This window comes from Pezoporus occidentalis, unplaced genomic scaffold (assembly GCF_034315485.1).
Source record: "Pezoporus occidentalis ecotype Australia unplaced genomic scaffold, CSIRO_AGI_Poc_V1 ctg254, whole genome shotgun sequence".
NCBI classification, from domain to species: Eukaryota; Metazoa; Chordata; class Aves; order Psittaciformes; family Psittacidae; genus Pezoporus; species Pezoporus occidentalis.
In genome coordinates, this window is record NW_026914437.1 from 311,656 (window position 1) to 334,989 (window position 23,334).

General features: G+C 44.3%; 1 long non-coding RNA gene across 1 annotated transcript; it reads right to left on the reverse strand.

Moving 5' to 3' along the window:
- Positions 1–57: 57 nt before the first annotated feature.
- On the reverse strand, positions 58–23,116 carry LOC134166171 (uncharacterized). The gene is made up of 4 exons (XR_009965784.1): positions 22,132–23,116; positions 15,989–16,267; positions 13,333–13,421; positions 58–303 (listed from the first exon to the last, which is right to left on the reverse strand). It is a non-coding gene; the product is annotated as an uncharacterized LOC134166171 (long non-coding RNA).
- Between the last annotated feature and the right edge of the window lie 218 nt (positions 23,117–23,334).

Consider the following 23,334-nt stretch of genomic DNA (forward strand, 5'->3'; position numbering starts at 1 on the left):
GACAATGGAAAATAACTCCCAAAGCAGATAAAGTGAAAAGACAAATACAGAGGGGGATGTTTATTTAAATTAGAACTTAGAAATCTCCCTGGTACAAGGAACACTGAGCAGGCTGACAGATAACATTGGCTGTGTCAGTGAACACAGTTCAACATGTCCCAGTGCTCGGTGCTGCTCTAACTGGGGTAGCAGCAGCACCACGTTTCCCTTTGAAGTGGGGAAAGCTGCATAACACCGTAGATGAATGTTTCCAGGTGAGATTTCGTGAGGAGCTTCACAAACCTAATTTGTGCTGCTGAGTTGCTAAAAATAAAGAAGGTTGTAGAAGCAGAGACTCTCTTTTAAATGGCTTTGACACTACATGAAAAGCATTAGGAACAGAATTAAATATACAGAGTTAATGCATAATCAAGGCAGCTGTGGGAGCCTTTAAAGCTGTAAAACCAGTGATGTACTTTTGTAAAGGAAGCTTCTAATGCAGTCAGTGCTAACATCGCAGGCTATTGAACAAATCTGAGGTTAAATGTTAAAGACAAGCAATTGCCCTAAGAATAACCTCTTCAGGTCAGCAAGAATCAAACCTGTTCCTAGTAATACAGTCGCTTCAATTTATCCTCATTTGCCTGAAAACAAAAAGTAGATCTGACTTTTAGACTGCAGTGACCGTTGTTGTCCACGTGTAACACATCAGCAGGTAGCCAAACTGTAATAATGTTAAATTATTAGCACCTAAACCCAGGGTCGAATCCAGGATCACTTGTATTCTCAAAACCCCAACTGGCTTTTTGATCCACAAAGAGGTCAGGATAGGACATGCTGTATTTTTCAGTCCTTTTGATTAATACACAGCAATAACCTCCCTGCTAAAAAAAAATCTTTAAGAATGCAATCAATACAAAATAACAACTTCAGCAGCAAAACTTTACTCATGGTGCCAATTCTGTTCAACTGAAAGATTAATCTTGAAAGAAAGGGAAAAAAATATATATAGTCTCATCTTTCCTGACAAACCTTGACCATTTTTCTCCTTAGCAGAGCAAATCAACAGAAGTATTTCAGAGCATGGCAGAGAGGAGTGAGAAGACTTTCTTAATCTGTGTTAAATGAGAAGGGTTTTGATCTCATCCCGTGTTCATAGCCATGTCCTGCGATGTTGGGCAGCATGACAGCCATCACCACTAACTGAACAATGGGCTCTGCAATCTGATCTCCACACTGTCAACTACGTTTCTGCAAGACCTTGTAGAGACTATAGTGCCTATACTATGGTCCAGAGACTATATACTATATATAAATACATATAGTATATAGTCTCTATAAAAGGACCTTCTTATGTCTACTAAAGCAAACTCAGTTTGGTTCCTCAGTTAATAACACTCTTTAAAAATCTAAATCAGCATTATTTACAGATCTCTAAAGCCAAAATACAGTTTATTAACCTTTAAAGTTGTTTGAAGGAATTAAAAAGAAAATTTGTACCTATCTATATCAACATGAACAAGAGTTTAAGGGCAGTAAAAAGCAAGGCTCACGATTTCCACCACCTGTCTTTGTCCTTTTTATCTTCTCTGCTAAATGAACATTGCTGTTCCTTACAGAATATGTAAGATTTGTTCTGATGGTGGACATAAAGCTTTGTAACGTACATTCCGAAATATAGTACAGTCTCTTTTTTAACGTTTTCCTATTTAGGAACACAGTTCCATTAGCGTGGGAGCCTGGGCTTTGAATTGGGAAAAATGGAAAGTTTTCCCCATTGTATTCATTCTTCTCTAGCCCAGTTTTATCCATTTGCTGATTTTAACGCATGTTCCTTTTTCTCCTCATCTATCAGTGTGAGCAACCAAGCATGGCTGCTCTCCAGCATGTATCTTAACAATGATTCTGAAATGCAGCAAGATTTTCTTACATTTCACTGTACCAGCTGAAGCAGTGATTTTTCTGTAATTGCAGATTACAGAGGGTGTGCGTACCCATCAGATGTCGCCCAGCTTCAGGAGCTCTCTGACCACAAAGACTTTTTTTAGATGGGAACAACAAAATTAGCTTGTGTATAACATTGGTTTGGTGGAATAAAGAATAACAAAGAACAGAATTCAGCTGAAACAGAGAAATTCATGGGGCATTGTCATCATAGAGTCACAGAATACCAGGACTGGAAGGGACCTCCAAGGTCATCTGGTCCAACCCTTAGCAGGCAAAGCATGACCTAAATTAGATGTCCCAGCACCCTGTCCAGCTGAATCTTAACAGTGTCCAGTGCTGGGGAACCCATCACTTCCTGGGGAGGTGATGCCAGTGGCTGGTTGTTCTCATTGTGAAAAATTTTCCTCTTGCATCCAGTTGGAATCTCCCCAGGAGTAACTTGTGCCCATCACCCTTCACCTTTTCCACTTGACTCCTTGGAAAAAGGGAGTCTCTGTCTTCTTTAATCACCCTTTAAATACTGGCACATGGTGATAAGGTCCCCCCTGAACCTTCTTTTCTGCAGGCTGAACAAACCCAGCTCTTTCAGCCTTTGCTCACAAGGCTTCCCAATCCTTGGATCATCTTTGTGGCTCTTCTCTGGACCCTCTCCTGTCATCTTCTAGGAGAACCCCAACCTTGTCTCTAGTAATGTGAAGGGGACACATGGTTAGTTCCCTGCTCGCAGGAGCAGCTGGCTGGCAGGCGCTGCTGCGTGCAGCATTACATGCTAAGTTAAATGCACACATGGCAGGATGTGTGTGCCATAACTCTTGTTTGCAGACTGCTACCCCCAGGTCAAACAACCACAGTCAGTGACTTGCTGTGAGCTGCTCTGTGGCTCCACAGCAACCCAGGCCGTGCCCAGACTTGTTCTGCTGCAGTGCAGGGGGTTGAGGAATGGGATTAGTGTCCTGGGGATGTGGGAGCATGCAGGGAAAGCATGGGAAGGGGGGGAACTAGCAGTCAGATAAATGTCTGTCGGTCTTAACAGAGGTACAGTTAATCTCACTACTGAGGCAGAGAAATAGCCTGTGAAGGGGAAGGAGGGAAGTGTTGCGTTCAAAGGGGGAGAATGGAGGACAGAGGGTACAGCAGTGAGGGGCTGTGACTGTGTGGACAGTCCAGCACTATGTGTCCTGTCCTGGAAGCCCAAGAGCCCAGATAAGGATCCTCATGAGATGCTCTGGGTCTGGCCTGCCCCACACAGCTCAGCTTGGCAGGCAAAGCCAAACCCCAGCACCAGCAGTTCTTCATGCTGTTGGTGGCTCTGGTGATGCCAAGATTTGAGACACTTGGCTACCAAGAGCTGGAGCTTGTATGCCAAGGACTGAGAAGCAGTTTCCAGATCTGGGTATCTACAGCTCTGTGCAGCTAGCACACTGAAAAAAAAACCCTGCTAAGCTGGTATTGCCTTTGGATTCAGTGATGACTTCAAAAAAAAAATGAAAAAGTACAAAAAAATAGTTAAAAAAGTAAAAAGAAAAAGAAAATTAGAAAAGAAAGAAAAAAAACGTTGAAAAGATGGAAAGATAAAAGAAAAGATGAAAGGAGAAAATAGAATGGGAAAGGAAGGGAAGGGAAGAAGGGAAGGGAAGGGAAGGGAAGGGAAAAATTAAAAAAAAAGATAAAAAGGTGAAAGGATGAAAGATAAAAGATAAAGAAGAAAATAGAATGGGAGGGGAAGGGGAGGGGAAGGGAGAAAAAAAGAAAATAAAAAAAATAGAAAAGATGATAAAATTATAATATTTTCCTAGGTCTGTGTCAGTAAAGGGGGTCAATCTGCAGGAGCTCAGAGCTCACAAGGACACCATTCCCTTCTAAGTGGCATGCTACTAATGTCATAGCTTACTTGGCAAATGTTACTGGTGTCCTGAGCAAGACACAGAGGGCAGCTGCTGGGTAAGAAGGAGAAATACAAACAGAAACCTGACACACTTTAATAAAGGCTTTGCATCAGAGCTGTGCTCCTCCCAAAGTTTAAGCCACCTTCAAGGATGAAGTTATAAGGGTTTTTTTTGGTCCTGAAGCTGGTTTGAGGCAGGATCTGTTCTGGAAGGGAGGCCTGATAAGTGTCATTTTGAGATTGGGGTACAGAGAAGGCCAGGTGAAAGAGTGAAATGAGGAGTAAGGCACCTAAATAAAAATGCTGGGAGAAATAATGGTCACAGGTAGATTGGTACTGTAAGGGGGGGAATGAGAAATATGAGTATCAGAATTTTCTATAGCTATGAATAAATGGGCTGAGGAAAAAGGAAGGGAGAAAGATTGATTTTATACCTTAGAGAGGCTGACCTTTGAGGAAAGTTTTATTAAAATTCAGTATACTTTTTTCTTGGAGTTCACCTTTGCGCTGGGATTGTGCCAGTTTAATGTCAGCTCGCTCCACAGTACCTGCTGATGGATAAAAGCATGAGGGTAGGACTGTCCTAGCTGATAGCTGTGTAACTTCTTAGTTAATCAGCTTCAAATGCTCTCATTCCAAACAATGATTCATAAACAGTTTTAAAGAGACAGAAAGCTGCTTTTTCAACTGCAAGGACTGCTCTCCGTCCGATGCTCCGATGGGCATCAAAAATAAGCACTAAAGATGAAGGTCTGCTCTTTTGCCCTTTCAGTTTATGATAGATGGAGATAGCGTGAAAAGCTTCAGTAAGAAATTCCTGAACAATTTTGTGTTTAGCGTTTTCCAGGAAGACGAGAAAAATCTTTTTCCTGAGAGGGAAAATCCAGGAAAACTGTTCAGTCTTTTCCCTGAGGATACTGAATATGAAAAAAAGATACTAAATGGGGAAAAACTGAGCATGAGGAAATGACTTTTACGCAGTCAGATTAAACTGAAGGAGCAAAGGAGGGGCCTCTGTGTACCAAAAACGCCTGAAAAACACACAAGTTCTGTTCATTCATTTCAGTTAGGGTAAAAAAAAAGATAATCTGAGGGAGCTCCCTTTGAAATGAATGGAAACTCAACTTTATTTAGGTAAAGATCCAGCCAATACTACTTTGTCTTGCTGGCCATGATGTCCTCAGAGCCACTGTTTCAAATCTGCGCCCTCTGGCTCTCCCAGGAATGGTTTGTTTTTCACTGAACAAGGATCAGATGAACCCCTCACTGCTCTCTAGTTTTGCAGAAAACAAGGTAGATACATCTTGACTGAAAGGGGGTGGAAGGATGTTTCCCACATTGTCCATTAATTGTAAAGAAGCAGTGAGAAGATGCCTGAATTTTTGCAATAAAATCCAGAACAAAATATGATTTTACCATCCCTAGATCTCACCTGGTTCTTGACTAAGAACTTAAAGCAACCAGGAACAACAGAGCTCAGGAAGAAACCATCCATATCTTAAGCTTTCAAGGGATTGGGAGTCTGTTTTTTTCTAGAGCATATGGCCATTGACTGAGTTTTTTATGCCTCTTTGCAGTATTATTAGTATCAGCAAGAGGACTTTGAGAGTTTAGTCAGTGACTACTGGATGGCATGCAGAATATCTTTCTTATGCTTTCCTAATGTGGTTTCCAGAACATTCTTTCCTAAATATGCAGAATATTTAGGAAAGCCAAAGGTTACAGATGTATACTGGGTCTGAGAACATTCATTTGAGAAGCACCAAGTTAACCTGCTGTGCTGTCAGGCTGTGACAGTGTGGGTGATGGTGAGTTCAAGATAAAATACATTCAAATGTCAGTGTCTTGATGAATGCAGTCTGAAAATCATTCTCATGAGAGGGAGATCATTGAAAACTGTCTTCATATTAATAAAACAACACAGGTGGTTCTTTTCAGATGAACAGAAACCCAGTGACTGATCTGTGCAGACATGAAGAGCTGGTTGACTGGAAAGATGCCAGTTTATGACAGCTGAAGGTTTGACCCTGAATCTTTAAGGGTATTATCCCTGGGGGAAAAAAAAGCCAATGGAAATTTCTCTTGAAGTTTGCTGTGCTCCAGATCTGGGCCTTATTCAACTCTTGTTAAAGTCCATTAGGTCATGGCAGCAGGAATAATGGAAGGGAGTGACGATTCAAGCTGTGTGTTTGCTCCTGAGACACACAAAGTGGATTTTAACACAGTTTATGTGTTCTATTCATGTAAGGAGTGGTTCATGGAAGGCTGAATCTGTCACTGGCATTGAAATGATCATTCAGTTTAAATTGTTGATTCAAAGCATAGTAAATCACTCATTTCCTCTACAACTTCTGATTCCTAAAGGTGTAATTGCTCCAAGGTAAAGGTATAATCACTCCTAAATAATATAATACGTGCCTTAAAAGATTAAGCAAAAGGTCAGATTAGCATAACATCTTCCCTGAACTGATGGCAAAACGCTGTGTAAACCTGGAGCCACATCATCAGATCTCCCAGGGCAGTGCTCTGAAGACTTGCTGATAAAGCACCAGCAGGAGGGAATACAGGTTCTTCTATTTCACAGGTCCCAGGTCTTTACTATGTGATGGACAGGCTGAGCCATCCCCACATACCAACATGCATATAACCCACTTCATTATAATAGAATGTTTTCTCTTGTCCTACAAACCAGTAGGACCTATTATCTCATAAGCTATTATTAATGCACAAGCCTTCAGACAGTAGCTGCACACAGCAGTGGATCTGTCTAGTCTCAAGAGTAGCCGTAACTAACAACTTCAGAAGAAGGGATAAAACAGCCATGTTGCACAATTACATTGGTTTTGGCAATGGGAAGAAGAGATTTCTTCTTGATCCCACATGATGATTATCTTAGACGCTGGGAAATGAGCACTCGGAGTGACATACTTTTTATTGTAGCTAATGTAGCTGGGATTTGTAAAGAAGGTGATTCTCCTATATGACCATATTATCAAAATTGCTTTGTCGCCAACGCAGAGAAAACTGAATATAAAATTGCCTGAACATAATTGAGTGCTGACTCACCCTCCGATTAGGGCAAACGGTGCAGCGCTCCAGGTGTCTTGGAGCTCTCTACAGCTTCACAATCCTATGTGCAATCTTCTGATTGATTTTTTCCTCCCCTCCAAGCAAACTTAGGTTTCATGCTCCTGTTTGAGGCTGGATGCTACAAATCCAGCTGCTGCCACAAGACATCTTCCCCCTGCTTCGTTATCTTGATGAATTTTCTGCTGAAACTGTCATCTTTCATCCTTCCTGGTGCAGTTGCTTTCCTTGTGATTATTCCAACTCTTGCTCTCCATATTCATAGCCACTCTCCGAGCTCCAACTCTACCTCTCTAGTTTCTAAGGCTACATAGCTGTGAATGCTTTTTCTCACAAAATGCTTTTCCATAAATTCTCACCATTTCATTTCAGTCAAATCTGAGGCTGCATACATACATGACACTGCTCATAGCAGACTCTTAATAAAAGCACCTGCAGACAGGAGCAGGAAAACACAGCCCTGAGTATTTTAAATAGAAATAGGGTTTTCTTCTTGAAAATGGGCTCAGATCACAAAGCTCCATTTGGAGGTAACTGTGTGACTGTCTTTAAATCCACAACAGTTTTCAGGTTTTGAAATGTAAGTGGAAGAAGGGCAATTTGAAGAAGCAGTGCCAGAGATCTGAGGTGAACCGAGCCATGGATACTGGGCAGAGAGCTCAAATTCAGCTGACTGTGGCAATAGGACAAACCGGCACTTGTGCCTTTGGGTGATCTCTCTTCCGACTGTCACTCAGGTAGTGACAAAAAGGAGTGGAAGAAGGGCCACGACCTAAATAATTGGGGAAACGGTAATTATTAACCAGCAATCCCACCCACAAGGATGTGCAGAAGATGCCAGCCCTGATGTGGAGGATCTGGGAGTGAACCAGTCATGGAAGTGGCACAACTAGTGTCCAGCTAACTATGAACATCTCCTTTCCTGCTGACTGAAGCATTCCTTTAGTAGCTGTTGAAAATCAGGGAGGGAAGAGGCTGAAATTTGTTTATACACGGGACTGGTTTCATATCAGGTAATAGCTCAGAAATGAAGAGTACCTTTGGCAGTCACAATCAGGCTTAGGTTCTCCAGAAGCACTTGTCTCTGCACAGCCCAGCCTTGTTCCTTACCAGGATCTTTAACCTTTCCTGTATGGTATTAAATCATACCTGCCTTGCCCTGAAGAGGATAAATCTCATTTGTACCTAACTATAGAGAGGTAATGATGCCGTTGTTCCTTCCCACTGGGAGACTGGGCATCTGTTACCTAGAAGTTCTCCTCCAAGTTGGATCAACTTTGCTCCATGTACTTCCTTCCACAGAGTAAAGAGAAACTTGGTTGGAATGTATCTCTAGAGACTAATGAACCCTAAGATAGAAGAATAAAATTGGTTTTAAAAAACCTCCAGAAATATAGGGGTGAATGTGAAATTTAGAGCTGGGTCAGAATCTGGTCAGAATTAAGGATCTGATCTCTGCCTGTTGATCTGCACAAAGGCGGATTTTGCAATGTAACTTTACAAAATGCAGGCACATTTAGAAGAGAAAATGGAAAAAAAAAAAGAGAGGAATCTCCAGTGATGAAGAAAGCAACATGTCCTGAGAGACAAAAAAAAAAGACTGAACCCTTCAAAAGTGGCATCAAAATACATAAAAATATCCATGGCTTCCCCTGATGGGTTGGGGGTTGCTCCTTACTCCTGGCCCAGGCTGCATTTGACAGCTCTCTGTCACCTCTATTACAGGAAGTGTTTTCAAAAGGGAAAAAACCCAGACATTTGAGCTCAATATTCCTATGTAAATTGTTCTTGCTAAATGCTTCACAGCAGCCTGTCCAAGGGACATCCACGTGGGACAGTGGGAATATTAATGTCCCCCATTCAGCTGAATCAGGGAAGTGCTTGCATGACAAAGGAAGAGCATCACTGGGAAGGCTGGAGGAAAGCACCATGGGATTTGCAGCACGGAGCGATGTGTACCGATGGTTGCATCACTGCAGCAGTGCTGGCAGCTCCAGCATTTAAACTCATCTGTGGCAGCTGGTGGGTTGCTCAGCTGCAATTTACCATTAGGCTGCTGGGAGTAGTGTGGGCAGAGCAGGGAGGCAGGGGACCCTTCACTGAGAGCCTTGAGTTAATTCTGCAGTGAAGATAAGCCCTCGAATAGAGATTCTTCAAAAGGATGTGGCCAGGGAGACTTTCACCACAGGGGTCTTGAAGCAGGCAATCAGGCCCCCCTTAATAAAAAAAAAGAAGGTAGAAGATGGTTGGGGAAGAGTACACTTCTTAAATGTGCTGGATAAACAAGGCTGGAACATCTCTTGTTACTCATCCTCAAGGCGACAAGAGGTTTTTGAAGAAGCAGTAATGCTCGTGTAATCAAACAGGAGCAACTGTGCTGGTCCTGCCCTGAGGCTTGTGCTCTAAACTATAACTAATGAGGTAAAGGTGCAGGCAAAAAAAGCTTCCACAGAATCCCTGTTCTAAGGCTGCTGATTTTACTGGAACATGCCCAGCAGTAAAATTCATACAGCCATCAGGAAAGCCATGTCCTGGCCTGACCCTCCCACAGAAAACAGCAAAACAAAGGGGCAGGGATTTGGGGTCACGTTTGGGGAGGCTCCATGATTCAGCATGTCAGTTTACTAAAGCCCCTTTAATTTGTCACATAATGAGGGAGCTGGGCAATCACCCGCAGCTCCAGGCTGCTGCTTCATTGCACAAAGGTATGGCCCAGACAGTGACGAGCGTCTAAGGAACAAATGACTCTCAATTAGGACAGTAGGTCAGAAAGAGCAAGATGATTCATATCCAGGACATACTCCAACCATCCACAGTAACACTCAGCAGTTCTAGTCAGCTTCTTCAGAGCACCACAAACACCATTTCAATGGCTCTGGCAGGTAACAAGGAGCTGGGCTTGAGAAGATCACTCGAGACCTGCTAATTCTAGGAGTAATTGAGCTAAGATGGAGAGAAATAGCTTCCACTGTCCTCCAGCAATAGAAAGGGATGAGAGCTCTGTCCTGGTCACAGCATGCCACCGCTGGGTCTAAGAAACCAGGGGACATGGGGATTCACCTCCCCAGAATTAATAAATAAGGTACCCAGAATTAATAGTCTCTTTTAGAGATCTGGCTGCATGCAGTTTTCCCAGGAGCACGCAACAGGTCGTGACAGATGGGGTTTAGGAGTGCTTGGCTCCTAGGTTAGCACCCTGACAATACCTCCGCTCAGCTGTGCAAATCGTATTTTACTTGCTTGACTGTGAGTTGCTGGGCAGTGGGAAGTAATTTTCCATGCTTGCAGTTGGCACTGGGTTTTACCTTGACTGGCGTTTGACAGTGCAAGCTCTGTCAACACTGTTTCACCTCTTAGAAAACAATAATTAAGAAGCCTGGATGATAGGTTTTAGGATGCAAGAACTCAGTGGCCAGCTCTACTTTAACCGAGTCACCACAGTTTACTACTCTGCAACAAAATGCCTTTTCCAGATTTACTTGAAGACTGGGATATCAGAAGAACCCAGGGATGCCAGACATACACTTGGTTGACTTTGATCTCTCTGAAGACAAATCTTTTAAAGTTTAGATCAAGGAATCTTTTAATGAAACAAAGAAATCGTGCCACTTGTATCGGTTCCAGATATAAATAAATCAGCTAGAAATAAACAGGAGCAAGGCAAACGTAAAGGAGACAGCCACGCTCTGCAATGTCAGTCCAAAGTGACTGCCTGATGGATGATAATATAGCTGGCTTGGGAAAAAAAGTCAGATTTTAAGAGTCTTGCTGCCAGCCATCTGGCAGATCTTCCAAATATACTGCAGTAAAACTTCACTGAATTGCTACCTTTTTTGCATCTCCTGCCATCAAGACAGTCTATTTTACTTTTCAAGTGTAGTGAGGATTTTGAAATCTCTACTAGGACTCTCCTTAGGGACTCGTTGTAGCTCTCCTCGTAGCCAGTTCATTGTTCCTTCCCTCCGCCACTTGCTAGATATGCTTAATCTTCCCAAAGTAAAGATGCTCATACACATTTAGGGGGCCACTAAAATACTGAGCACATCTAACTCCTGCTGCAGATACACCTTCTGTTCGCAATTCACAGGTGCCATTCCCTTGTGCTGCAAGAGATTTATAGCACGTCCATCCCCTTGCTCCAGAAGCATCATGACTTCATACTTGGGCAACATTTCATTCTTCCAAACAGTATAGGGCTTATTTTCATAACTGAGTAATTTGGACTCTGTACCCCAGAAGGCAATAGTAAATATTAACACTAGCCATTTCCTAATAATCTGTACCAACGAGAGTGATAAAAATTTATGGTCACTTAAATCCTATTCCTTTCCATGAAAGTGAAAAGTCTCTTTACAGAACAGGCTGCCCTGCTGAATGTTAATGAATTTCTTTCCCCTGTCCCATCAGCTCCTCCCACCTGGTCCATAATCAGCTGTAACCGAGTCCAAGACCCTCCTGAATTGCAATGAAGCGTAATGGCTTGTGGCCATAGTACTGAGAGTACCGGAACGCAGATAACCCTCCGACACGCCGTCTGAGAGGCAGCTGGAGATCCTATCTGGTGACCAGACACCCCTGGGTTGTAACATGGACTCAGTAAAAGCTATTTTCAGCTTAAATGATCTTTGATACTGAAACTAGAGTTAACCTGGGGAGGGGAAGAGATCATCTGCTCTGAGAGACAAACCAAGGGAGAAGGGGGAGGGAGAAGAGTAGGATGATAGCAAAGGAGAGGGACTCTTTCGGGAGGGGAATTAGATTGAAAATGTGCACCAATGGAAAAAGGAACACAGGAAATTTGTTATTGCATCTCCCCATCACTACGGATCAGGTCCCTGTCCCCCTCAGCTGCCAGCCATGATCATCATTTGTAATTCTCAGCCTTCTTAGATAGATGGGGCTAAGCAACAAAAGCTGTCTCTTAGCAGCCCTCAAGCTTGTCTCACCTTTGTTACCTCCAGTTTTAGTCATTTCTAGTCAAATTGGTGGGGTTATTAACATTGGCTTGATTTTAATTTCACCATGTACAGCTGCAGTTGTTAACAAGCTGCTCCAGGAGATCTGTATAGGACAGTGGAAAGCAGGGAAAGGAAATAATTACAGCATTTCCACCTACGGTAGTCTGCTTCAGGGCAGGTATAAATAGATCCATAAGTGTTTGTTCACTTAAAAGAGAGCTCAGCCTAACTGCTTTTGCAGTTGCCAGCAGCAGAATTGATGGTTTGGGGTTTTTTTCTTCAAAATGAGGGCAAAGATCATGTACTAAATATCACCCTCCCTTCCTCCAGACCGCAAGTAGCAGTTAGAAAGTTTCAGGTTTTTTATCAAAACCAGATGTTGGGCGTATAAAAGTACAGGCAATTTTTCAAAGCCATTATATTTGTTTGGGAAAAAGAAGGCTAATTAGATCAGAAAACTCCATTCAGCTTCAGAACAGGGAAAATTCATGGAAAAAAGCAATAATAATTCACATTTTGTTCACTTGGTGCGCCCAAAAAGCACTGGATTGATGGATGCAAACAGTAACTCCTTTTGGAGTCCTACCACAAGTGTTGAGACAGCACTTGCTAAAGTGTCTGAAAACGCCCCATTTCTTGTCCATAGGCAGCTGAAGAGCAGAGGGAGCGTGAGGTGATGCTGAACTGGGATGGGACTGGGGTCCCAGGAAGTCAGGGGCAGTGGAGCCCTTACTTCCAGCTCAGCCATCCCAGAAATCCTGACTCAAAGGAGGTTAGGAAAGCTCTCCTTGGGATCTGGAGCATCTTGGCACGGAAGAAAGAGGAGCCCAGAGTGGGTGGTCCATCCAGGGTGCCCTGGACCTCTCTCCTGGAGCAGCATTCCCACAGCTCCCTCTCCCATCCCGTGGCTTGGAAGCCCAAATCCCTGCCGACATCCGCCTTTCCCTGCACAAAGCTGTTTAAATAACCTTCACCACTCTGGGGGCTCACAGGAAGGCAATAAACATCAGTTCTGTCCTCCCCTCGGTGGCTCTGCTAATGGGCTGGTTATTATGGCATCACCAAGGCTTTCCAGGCAAAGTGCTGTACTTTGCCTCTGGCCTCCGGTGTTAAAGCTGCACCTCGGTGCTCAGTAATAGCCCATAACTGCACAAAAAAGCACGTACTCTGCCACTGCCCATTGTTCAAGCTACAGGTACTATATTTAACTGAACAATAGCTAATAAACAAAAGACTTTTTAAGTGGTTTGTGGTGTCTGCTAAGCGCCAGCTGCCCTTTTGGTGTTGTACCATGTCTTCAGTCCTGATCCTCAAGTCTCCTGGGGCCCATTCAGCTGCAAAAGCCCAAAGCTACAGTGAGAGGAACAAACTAATCTGATAGGGAAACAAAGCAATTAATGGCTCCTAAAAGCAAAAGGGACAGATGTTTGCAAAGGAAGACAGCACAACAGATTCAAATGTAATTGTGAGTCTTACCACAGGAGTGCTGTAGAAGCAACGAGTTCCTCTGTGTTCCTCCACTCATGCCCCAAGCCAGCCAGCTTCACAGGTGCCAAGGCTCAAACCTGTCATTTCAGGTAGCATTAATAAGGGTTAGATCTGAATTAATCCACTCTTCTGCATGCCTGGGGATGTGATTAAGACTGCTGGCATGTGGCAGCTTTGGCTGCTCCGGGCTGTGCTGAAGCATCTGGAGGTGCATGTTTATGAGTCCCAGCCCAAGGCACCAGGACAGGAGCTGCGTGCAGCCAAAGGAGGGAGGTCTGCTGGAGTCTGCAGGCAACTGAGGAGCTGCACCCAGGTTTCCCATGGGGAGCTGTCTCCAAAATCAGCTGTTTGGAGGAAACAACAGCACGAGCCCCTGGACAGCAGAAGGATCTATGCATGGCTGTAGGAGAGGGCAGCCAGCTGCTGCTCTTCAGGGGAAAGAGGACTGAAGGAGTGGCTCAGACACCCCTATGACTGAAGGGGGGGGTCATTCCTGGGGCAGGCAGGGACCCTCTTGCTGCAGGGCTTGGGACTGTCACCTCTTGAGTCCCTACTCTCTCCCCAGGGCAGTGTAATGAGGCCAGCGCAAAGATGAGGGAGTGAGATATATATTTTTCTCAAGGATTCCTATTCAGAGCTGCAGCTATTGACAGATTTTGTTCTATTCCTACGCTCACTGGAAGCTGATAGTATTTATTAAGCTGATTTCAGGCTCTGAAGCTCCATCCTAGCTCCAGATACTCAGGCAATCATCAGAGCCTGTTGTGTCTGCATGAATATACTAATCCTAACTCTGCTTTCGGAATACATAAAGCGATGTATGGAACCATTCATCTATGAGAGAGTCTTCTAGATGGTTGCAGAGGGCAAGACAGTATTTTAAATATGGAGAAGTCTATGGGAAGCTATTTTAGTACCGGAGGATCATTAACATTTTTGAATGTCTGAGAAGCTGCTAACATTTGTAAGACTTTACAACCAAGATCCATTCTGCCCAATGGAGAATGAGCTCTCGTTTTTCACATACGCTTTAGATATTGATAATTTTCTCATTTTCTGATATGACAGGGCTTGGGGATTTTTGTCCCTGCTGAGACAAGATGACTGACAGAATGAGATGAGAATTTCTCATAAAGAGAAGCAGTGCATTTTTACACAGCCGAGGCTGGAAGAAAGCAATAATTGTCCTAATACTCAGGCACGGTTCTCCAGAACAGATGATGATTCATTTCAGGAGCCAGCACTGACCAACATGCCAGGCATGTCTTCCCAAGCCAAGATGTGGTCTGTTGAGGTGCTCTGAGGCCTGAAGCTTTGGGCTGAAGTTAGAGCTGCCGCTAGTGAACCCATCTGGGCTTTAAAACAACCGAACCAAACCAAAACGAGAGCAGTTGCCTCCACAATGGCCCAGCACAGAGGCTGGGAGCAGTGGGGATGCCTGTCCTGAACGGTGACCACCACTCCTGGTCCTCTGCAGCATCCAAGCTGCAAAAATCCTCTACCCGCTTTCCTCCCAGCCTCCTATTCCAGCTGTTCTCTCCCCTCTCACTATCTGCATCTCATGTTCTTCTCTGCTGTTCCTAATAACTTTGATCTATGCCAAGTCCCATCCTACTCATCTCTCATTAAACCCCAGACCTTTCACAGAGCTTTTCTGCATTGATCTCCCATCCAGCTTTTGTCTCTTTGACATCTAGGTTCTCTTTGTTTGTACTTTTCTCTCTAGATCTGGGAATAATTCTGCCTCCATTGATGTTACCAGATCCAGACCCTGATATTTTATTAAACTCCTTGGAGTATCTTCTGCTTTGCAGATATGATGGTGGATATGACTGCTCCCTGCACCAGCAACACCAAGGGTGTTGCAAAAGCCTCAAGAGGCTGATGTGTATCACAGACAGTAGGAATTTTATCCTGTGCTAGATACTGGCTTGAGAGGGACATTATCCCTGGCAGACACCAGCTCCAGAGAGACATTTTCCATAGCAGTCCTGCCCAGGAATAGATCCTGACTTCATCTAAGAGAGAAGCAGGAGCTGGTTGTACAGGGTTGTGCTGCTCGCTGGAGGACAGCATGGCCAGAGCGAATAGGGCAGGGGTGGCCTTGGCCATACCCGTGGTATATCTACCTGGTCCTGCTCATTTTCTGACGGCAAGTTTTGCTCTCCTGCAGCCTCAGATCAGTATCTCAATGGAAAGCTGCAGATATGAGCAGCCCCTGCCGGCAGTGAGCACTCCCTGGAGCACGAGGGGTCCAGGAACACGTGCTCTAAGCAGATCTCTTATTTGGACAACTACCTTATTGACTATTTATAAACCTAAGCTTACAAGGCAAGGCCAGCTGGAAAATATGCCACCATGGGTGAGTGAAGGTGCTTAGCTGGGAGCAGAGCATTGGAGGTTTTCAGCCCCGAATTACAGGGCAGCAGTGAGCAAGCGGCATTGCTTTTTCTTTCTCTCCCTCCTACTGATTTAGTTTGGAAGTGGGCACTTTCTCCTGTTATATGGTGATAAAATGCTGGGCTCAATAACTGAGATCTGCTGTCTGGCATCAGAGCAACACAAATAACAATAAAAGAAACAAAATAGTGGTGAGTCAGGTTGGTTTCAGCTTGGAAAAACATCAGTTATCCTTATTACTCACCAGCTCTGTTGTCTCCTCTGGGGGACTCTGCCGGCCACCAGTGAGTCTGCAGTCTAAGAGAGGCTGTATTTAGCTCAGGCCCTCCTAGAAACGGTTTTCCCTGGGGTTTTGGTGGTTGCATAGCCACGTGCTCTGGATCGTGAGTACGAGCAGCCTTTCTGCAGAGTGAGAAGAGTCTTGCTGCTGAGCTTAGTGAGAACATGGGGCCATAGACCAATGCAGCATGGAGGAACCACAGCCCAAGGAAGGGTGGACAATCCTTGAGGCCAGTGTCTTCATCTGGGTGGAAACAGCAAGGGAGGAAGCCTGGAGGTGACTACCCCTGTTCCCAGTGCTGGCTGTGGTTGCTGTTGGGCTCCTCAGCAATGTGCAAGCCGCAGCTCTGTTGTACCCCCAGAACATCATCACAACAGCCCAACATGTCCAAAACATGCACCAGGGGCCATGTCCAGCTGGAATCTGAATTTTGCTATTGAGATTTGTGTTCATTAATTTCTAGCCCATTTGCTTTCCTTTGGCACCATTTTTCTCTGCAAGTGAAAAATTTACCCTGAATCACAGTGTGTTATTTCCACTTGTCAAGATAAAGGTTAATGAAATACCAGTAACTGCATCACAAATCTAGCTCTGTATCTATCAGAGATTTTATATGGCATGTTTTACTGTGCAGCCTATGCTTGGAAAAGGCTGTGATTAAAAAAAAACCCAAACTGTCAGAGGTCAAGAAATTCACAGATAGAGCAGCTGAACCCCTGCCCTTCACTCCTCACCTCTCGCCTGTAGGATGAGGGAAAAACCCTCCTGGAATTAGCAGAAATGAGTGTGGGCCGAGATTTAATCCAGCACACAAGATTCTGCAGGGCTGGGGTATTTAAACAGCATTTTCCTTTGCAAACATTGCCTGCATATGGATAATGGTTACTTGGATATTTATACACTATGTAAATAATATAGAAATTACGTATATCATAGAATATCTTGAGTTGGAAGGGACCCATAAGGATCATTGAGTCCTATATATATATAGGATTTAGAAGCAACATGATGCTATATTTGACATATAGCTGTCTTCAGAGAGTTTTGCACCAGGGGTGCAAAGAAAATGTAACATACTTGCTGCAGAGAGTCTCATGCCCTGAACATGAAACTGGGGCTGGCAGAAGGATGCACCATGAGTTGCTCTGCGCCCTGGGAGTCGAGATGAATTATACAGTGACAAACTCCCCTTCGAGATCCACACATCAGACACCAAGTTAAATACTTGGAAATACAGAAGATGCCCCCATTCAGCCACAGTTCGAACACATGAGCTCGCAGGAAGGAAGGGAGGAGCTGCTTTGTTTTCTTCCTTAGGAAGGCCGGGGACGGATGGGATGAGTGTCAGGAGCTGCCGTGCGGGATGAGTCAGGAGATTGGCATGGGGCGGTTTGCATTAATACCGGCTTGAACACATGCCAAAGAGGATTTCCAAAATTCACAGCCAGTTATTTCTTGTCGTAGGGTAAAGAGATCCTATAGCCTGTTCTTCCACTCTGAGGCATGCGATAAAAAGCCTGTGGGGATTATTCTGAGAAGGTTTGTTTGTTCTGTAAATATGTTCTTAAAATACGGGTTTAAAATCTTGAATACAGATGACTAAGTTTAGAAAATAAACCCAAACCCGAACAATAACCCCAAAACTTCTAAGAGAGCAAAACCCTCTCACAGAGAATCTTTTCCCTCCTCCGAGGTGGATTAAAAAGCATTGTTACAAAATCCCAGTCCAGGTTTTATTATGGGCTAAATCAAAATGCTTTGGAGTTTTTGGAATTCAGATCTGAAGTTCATAATTTCAGCCCATATGCTCCATATAAAAGTAAGATAAAGAAAGGGATGTACTTTTTCTTCCTTTTGATATGCAAAGATTTAGATGAAATACTTTCTTTCCAATTTGCTTTTTCAGTAGAAACTCACTAGAGATCCTATCGAACATGAAATACCCTGTGAAGCCTGAGGAGCCTGGAATGATGGATGACATCAAGAGCCAAAAGAATACATACAAAGCATCTGAAGAAAGAGAAACTTAATCAGTGTGAAACTTGTTGGTTTGTTGCTATCAACTTAAAGCTCATGTTGTCATATATCTAGCTTTAAAATGTAAGAACCATTTGGAGAAAGGAAATCTCTGTTAACAAAGTCCTGTCCCTTCAACAACAATGTACTTCATTGGATATTCTCCGCAAGTCCTTCATTAAAACAGTAGCACCAGATGAGATCTATTTTTCCTAATATTTGCAGACTACAATGCAAGAAGGAGAATATTGAAGATTTTATGTATTCCTGAAGAATAGTAAAAACCCCACAAGAGTACGGACGCTCTCCTTCCTCTTTCATTTCCAAGTATCTTACTTTTGAAATTGACTATTAATACTATTTTTATTTAGAAAAAACAACTTTTGCCCACTAGATGGCTGTAATTGTTATGGCCATGCTTAATTTTTGGTATCAAATTCCCATCTTTAACTAAGTCTGTTCTTCCTTTTTGTTATTCTGTAGTACAGGCTCTCCACTTCCACCAGTGTTTGAAGCAATGGGCTCCTTCCTCGCTTCAGCTGTTTATAGGAAATTTAGGTGTTCAAAATGGCTCCTGCAATGGGTTTGTGTCATGTCTGAGGCATAGAAACCCACCACCATTATGAAGGATAAAGTGGGAATTCATTGTTGAAAGAGATACTTTTGTTTTCTACTAGTGCAAGGCGCAATCAAAGGGTAAGAGCCCTTTGGAAAGGCTGGCTGATAGCGTGCCATCTAACGCAAGCAGCTTGTGATTACTGGTATATCACAAAAACGTTGCAAAGCTGATGGACCAGAGCCCAGAAGGCAGGATTGAGCATCTCCCGCGTCCTAGATTCAGGAGAGGAGCTGATGTGAAAAAGAAGCAGGATCTGCTGGAAGGAAAGCTCAAACAATCTATCACAGAGAATACCATTTCTTTGCTGTTTGCACAGGCTCTGGTTCAGGAGAAGGAGTGGGTTTGCAGGGTGGATTTGCAAACTGTTTGCTGGCTGCAGTTACCCATGGCTGCAGTTTTCCAGAAGCTCCACCTAAAGGGAATGACTATGTGGGCTCAGGTGCAGGGACAGACTTTCCTGATTCAGCTAGAGAGCAGGATACCAGTGCTTCATCTAAACAGAGCCACCTGGATATCAACATCTGTAATGTGTTCGACCGCTCTTGACTACAAGCTACATGGAAAGGGAACTGGCTCTCTTCTCACTTTTTAAGTCAAAAATGAGTTTTAAGAAGTATGCAGAAATATTTGTAGCATCCCTTGGCTAAGCATGAGCCTGCTGGGATTCACTGAGTCATCGCTGTAGCCCCTCAGCAAGGGGCATGGTTCCTTACAGCCCCTGTTCCCTTCAGCTTGCAGATAAATCTGCCCTTAATGGGAGTTATTTGTTATTCCATGATGAGTTTTCCTCAATTAAGTGTCTCTAAAGAGGGTTTGCTCAGCCAAGGGCCTCATAAGCATTGAAGGGAGCAATGCCTTTGTCTTGGTTAAAAGCGCCTCACGAATAAAGAATGCACACCCAGCTCCAGTGTTCTGCGGATAATCTGGAAGAAAAAGCACCTCTGGCAAAGGAGGGGCTGTAGTAAGTTTTGGTTTAGAAGAAATTTTGGGCTGCTGTGGTGTGCCAGTTTAATACTGCTCAAGTAGGGAATTCCACTTAGTGCTCGCTCTTGCAGAAATACCACGTCAAAGTGCTTGGAGGGTACAACTGCAGCCAACCCAACATGACCCCCTGCTTTAATTCTATTTCTTCCTAATTCAGTATAATTAAGGGCTCTCTTTTTGTGTGTGTACAAATAGGTCCATGCCCAAACAAGAGCCTTGTGTGCTGTGACTGAGGTCGGGCAGCAAGGTGCTGGGCACACCTCAGTCCCTGCTTCTCGGGGTGGCAGCACCAGGCGTTGTCCCCAGCCCCACCTCTGACCCAGCAGCCTTATCGTGGTGGGTGTGTGGGTCAGGTTTGTCTTCTGCCCTTCCTGGAGCATGCAAATCCAGCCTGCCTGGGTATCGAAATGGAGTTCATCTCCGTGCTAGCTGAACACCTTATAAAGTGATGTTAGTCAAGAAAGAATTAATGAGCCTTCGCATTCACCTAGGTTGTAAATAAGGATGAAGAGCTCAAGTAATATGGCTTTCATTCTAAACTGCTCCTTATTTCTGCATCTGCAAGAGAGGATAAAGTATTTTTTATACTGTAGCAGAACACTTTGAGACTAACAGATGAAAAGAGCTAGGTACTGCTCAGGAAGACAGATGTCTTTCCCTCTCTTCCTGTTCCCTTGAAAGTAATTCCTGCCATCATCTTTTGAAACTATCCAAGTTAAGTCCCTAAAACTCAAGACACTTCCTTGAGATCCCCTGACTTGCTGACTGACTGTTCTGTTTTTCTGTGTCTACAATGAATCTTGCTGAACAGGTTTAACCAAAATAATCTTCATGCAAACATTCTCCAAATGGGTTAATTCCATATCCTGTATCCAGGTCTTACCTGAAGCCCACTGAATAAATGGATGGTTTTGTTATAAGGTGATGAGCCAGAACTTCAGGTAGCATCATAACCATATAGATTTGAAATAATTTAGCTTTCAGCACAGAGTTTCCAGTACTGCAATAGCAGAAGTATAAATAACCACATTTTCTGAGCATTGCAAAGGCCAAGTGATTAAGGTCAGTAGCCACACAAGAGGAGTTTGCCTTTGGTGCGTAGCTGAAGATCACAGAAGGTACAGAGTACCTCAGTCTCCCATTAAACCATAATGGGGCTGTGGATGCTTTGTATTTCCTCCTAAATAAAAAGTCTCTCACTCTGGAGAGACTTTAAGCTGTGCACACAAAACCTAGAAGTATGCAAAGCTACAAGATACTTTCTAATAACAGAAGCAGAGAGGATAAGGCAGGATGAAGAGCATGGCACCAGCTCCTGCAGGTAGCAAAGCTCCCCTCAAGCCCCACGCTTGGAGCACACTCAATCTCCACCTCACCTTCACAAAGAAAATCACATACCACAGGGATTTTCTGGTCACCCCTGCAATATCAGTGCTGGGGAGACATAGAGGAAGAGTTTCTCTCCTTGTGCAATTCACCATGGGATGATGCTTGGGTAATTGGGAGGGTCATCCACATAAGAGCCTAAGTGAGATGTATTGGACTGCACCAGAGAGTTGTCTGAATTGTGGTAGAGATATCCAGCTTGGAGTCAAAGAGCTGGAGGAGGCCATGAAGGCTGAGAGCAACCAGGTTGGGTCAGATGGCTGCTTGCTCCTTCAGACTCCTGTGTCTGGAGCCAAAGCCCCTGCAGGCAGTGGGAAGGCTCCAGTTCATGTCCCTGGGTGTCAAACGTGGCCCTGGGATGGGTCACACACATTCTGAGAAGGGACGTCTGTCACCTTCATTAATCTGATCTGGGGATGGCTCCGAAACAAAGCGTGTTGTGAGCCTGACCAAACCCGCCCGGCAGCGCTCGGCGGTGAATTCTTGTGCACGCTCCCTTTTTGTTTTGTATGATTTCCAACGTTTCTGGCAAAAACATTTCCTCTGACTGTTTTCCTTCTAGAAACAGCCTCTTCCAGACAGGGCTGCTCTGCCACTATTGAGCTGGGTAGACACGAGGCTATTTAAAACACAGAGCTGGAACACTAGCAAAACACTTGTCTCGGTCCAAGACAAGCAGGGGAGGGGAGGGGTGGGTGAGCATCGCCAGGGTGCAACCTTGCTCGTCCTGGGAGCTTTATGCCTGCGTCATGCCCATTTGTGCTGAATTTAAGGCTTCTGGGGATGGAGCCTGTGACAAAACCTGACAAGGTTTCTTAGAAGCTGCTACTTCACAGCCTGCAGGATTTATGGGTTTTGACTGCACTCTGCGGTCAGCAGTTTAATTATTTACCAGCCTATGCACAGCACTGCTCTCGCAGCAACCATCAAATCCGACATTTTGCTAATGTGAGGGTAATTGGGTTATTTTATGTCTTTTTTCTGATCCCACCAGCTCAAACCACCACTACCCCCCCCCCCCTCTATTCAGCTGGGAGATGCAGAGTCATAGCTCTGCTGGATTGGCTTCCCGCCACCTCACTGCTCCTTTAAAACCCCATACCTCCCATTGAAGGAACTCGGTGTCCTGTTCGCCAGGAGGACGTCAATGTTTCTATGGAAACTCTTCCCAAAGATTCTCGCTCCGCGCTGCCGCCGCTGCGTATTGTATGACCGGCTTTGTACACTGCAATTCATTATCGAGGCTGTGACGAAGAGGGAGCAGCTTTCTGCCCGAAGGGAAAGAGCACTGACAAAACACCATAAAATAACAAACCTACCCCCCCCCCCCCTTAATATTTATAAAATCAGCCACTAAACCCAAAGGTGTTCAAGCTGTTTGGTATTTGAGTTATGAATGGAATCTGCTTGCCTGGGCTTCTTGCAGTGAAAAATACCCTTTCCTGAATAATTAGCTCAGATGAGGGAGATTATAAATTCTATGTAAGGTCATTTTTCTTCTCAGTAGCCAGGAGAACGTTTTCCCCCTCTCACCATTACAATCAGGATGATGGGTGAATGTCACGCAGGTAACAAATGGGCCTGAACAAGAACCCTGGGCATGGACTGCTTTGAGCACAGGGGAGGCTCAAACCCAGGCTCAGGTTTTATGTTTGAATTAATGTCTGTGATGGGGGTGCAGAATTAATAGGCTGAAGGAAAACTCACATTAATTTCCCTTTTTCCTAAATAACCAGAAATCACTGGGACCAGTGGACCTCTCCCTTACTAACCATGTCCAAAGGGTCAGATCTCTAACCCTTCTGCAGTGAGCATCAGGTATAACATATTAGGAAGGCAAAAGGTATGGATTTTTTTCCCACTTCCATTATAGCTTTGCTGTTGTTTTATATTTAGAGGCAACTGTTAACTTTGAAAACCTGAGACTCCTTGGTGCTGGCCTGAAGGAGCCTAGGACCTGATTTTCAGCAGGGCTGGGAAACCTCAGCTCCCACTGGAAGCAGCAATGGGCTCATGGCATCTCAGGAAATCAGATTGCAGGGGTCCCAAAGCAGATACTCCCAAACCAAGGTACTCAGTTAGTGACACTTGCAGAAGGGCAAGGCCTTAAGCCAGCAGAAGTTTGAGATCTCGCGAAGGAAAACGTTACATTCATCTGCTACGCTGAGAAACAGCACCGAGTAAAAACCCAAGTGAAGATGAGGATGAGAGGAGACGTGTGTTTTATTTTTAAACCTTATGAATTTCTGAGTGGTTTCTGCATTGTCACTTTCCTAGGATGGAGGCAGGCTTGGGAAAATAGGAA